This window comes from Echinops telfairi, unplaced genomic scaffold, assembly GCF_000313985.2.
Source record: "Echinops telfairi isolate 266 unplaced genomic scaffold, ASM31398v2 ScPeMD7_5;HRSCAF=22, whole genome shotgun sequence".
Lineage (NCBI taxonomy): Eukaryota > Metazoa > Chordata > Mammalia > Afrosoricida > Tenrecidae > Echinops > Echinops telfairi.
The window spans coordinates 31,798,672-31,801,298 of record NW_022103901.1 but is presented as its reverse complement, the minus strand read 5'-3'; positions in this window follow the sequence as shown (position 1 = coordinate 31,801,298).

The window sequence follows — 2,627 nt, the reverse complement described above, 5'->3', positions numbered from 1 at the left end:
ATTCTCTTAATAAAGGGCAGAATACTTAACAAATAGATTGCATTCATAAATCTCTAGGCTCAACATAACCCAACATCAAATCAAAGCGTAAACTCCCTTCACATAGAAAGGAAACAATTGAAGCAGTCATCATAAAACTTTATGGTCCTGTGGTAATGAATGTATGCTTAAACTATTGGGTTGTATGGGATTATGTCCAATAAAGCTGCTTAAAATTAAAATAAAATAAATTGAAATTTGAGTAGTTCTTACAACACGGTGAATGTCATTGATGTCAAAAAATACTGCTATCACATTGATTGTGATTTTCGGTGACCCTACATAGGGTTTCAGAAGCTACATATGATAAAGAGTACAGAAAGCCTCCGCTTTCTGCCCAGGAGTCATTGTTTGGTTAAAACTACTAGCCGTTGGGTTACCAACCCATTACACCACCGCGGCTCCACCAGGCACACTTTAAGATGGTTACAATGACAAGTGTTTGGCTATGTAAATGCTACAGTACGTAAAAAACAGAAACAAGCAAAACAGACATGATCAATTAAGTATGTAAAATAAATAAAGGCACTAGGAATTTGACTCTCAAAATTTCCACATATGTTTATTTGAAGTATCTTTTATAGATGTAGGTATTGTCAGAGTGTTCTAATGCTGCTTTAACAGAAATACCACAATGGAAAAGTTTCACAAGCAAGTTTTATTATATCCATGCAATAAAATATCACGCAGCGATTAAAATCACATTTCTAAGATCTTTACTAATATAGGGAGAAGGAACTGGAAAAGTCAAGATATAGAATGATACACATAAATTGAAGACAATTTTTGTAAGACTCTGTTCATAGACATCTAACTATGGTCATTGTAAGTGGCAACGTTACAGGTTATTTTCATCTTATTTTTTTATTAATTTTTGGTCTTCCAAAACACTTCTGGTAGGTTCAACCTTTTGGAATAGTAAATTGTTGTATTTCTAAAATCTCTTCTCAAATAAAAGTTAAGACAATATTCATTCATCCATTCTTTTCTTTTCTTTTTCCTTTTTTTCTTCACCCTTAAGTTGATTACTGCCCAGAAGCAGCCACTAGAGCTGCAAATGAATATCATGTGCGTTTACATCTGGGGCATCTCACAATCTTTGGAAAGCCTCGTGGAAGGGAAAGAGGTGAAAGGCAAAGGATTAAAATACAGTGTGCAATCAACTCAAATAAAAATAGAAGAGGTTAGTCAGGAAGGTCTCCTGGAGGAAGAGTTTGGGGACCCTGGAGATGATTCTTGAAAGTGTAGCATGAGGAGGGAGTTGCTAGCATTAGAAGAAAGTAAGAGTAGTTGATCTTGGAAGAGAGAACGGCAAGTAATTGATTTATTTCACTGATACCAAAGATGTGATCCGGGGTGAACCCAACCCAAATGTAAATAAATGTATCCGAACCAGAGGGCCATGCTTCTGTGCTTCCTCGCCTCTTGGTGCTCTGGCCCACAGAGCCCACCAGGGCCTCTGTTTCTTCCCAGAAATGATATTATCCACTCAAGTCCTGGCTTTTGTCTGAGTCTCAAAAATAATTTGTGAGAGTTTTGAGACCCAACATGGAGAACATATTAAAAAAGTATGATGTAAACCAGTGATTCTTGACCGTGACTACATGGTAGAAACATCTAAGAACACCCTTAAATGTCCAGTGTCGGGTCTGAGATTCTGGTTTATTTGGCCAGACCTGGGGACTACACTTCAGGGCATTTTTAAAACTTACAGGTAATTCTAATATTCAAAATACTTTTGCTTGTGTCTTTTCAAACTGACAATCTACAAAGTAAAACTTGGGAATACAAAAGAATTCACAAGTTAATAGTCACAACGAAGTCTCATTACTTGGCCTATGTAGCAGGGTTACAGGTGAATCCCGGTCTACTAATAGGTAAGTAATGATAGCCTTCCCTATTCCTAGCAATATGCTTGTTTTCAGACTGGCGTTGACAGAACAACTCAGAGTCAACGGCTGAAAAAGAACTTTGCCTTGAATCGGATGCGCCTCTGCTGATTTCACTAGGTAGAAAACCTCTTTCTCCCAATCACCTTCCTCAGAGTCCTTTTCAAGTCCTTGTTCCTGAGGCTGTAGATGAAGGGGTTCAGCATGGGCGTCACCACCGTGTACAACACAGTAGCGGCAGGGTCTGTCTCAGCTGAATGAGAGGATGAAGGGTTGAAATACACAGCAATGATGGTGCCATAGAAAAGAGCTACCACAGCCAGATGGGAGCCACAGGTAGAGAAGGTTTTCCACTTTCGCTTTGTGGATGGGACTCTCAGGACAGCAGAGGTGATGCAAATGTAGGAAACCAGGATGCAAACAAATGGAGTGATCATTATCAAGCCCCCCTCAGTATGAATCATCATCTCATTGAGGTGTGTGTCTGAGCAGGAGAGTTTCAGGACAGGAGTCGCATCACAGAAGTAATGAGAGATCTTGTTGTCTGCACAGAATGAGAGCCGAGTCATCAGCAGGATATGCAGTAGGACATTCAGGTTGGCAACAACCCACGATCCAACGACTAGCAGGGCACAGAGCTGATGGGTCATCTTTGTTGTGTAGTGTAAGGGGTGGCACACAGCAACAAAGCGATCATAG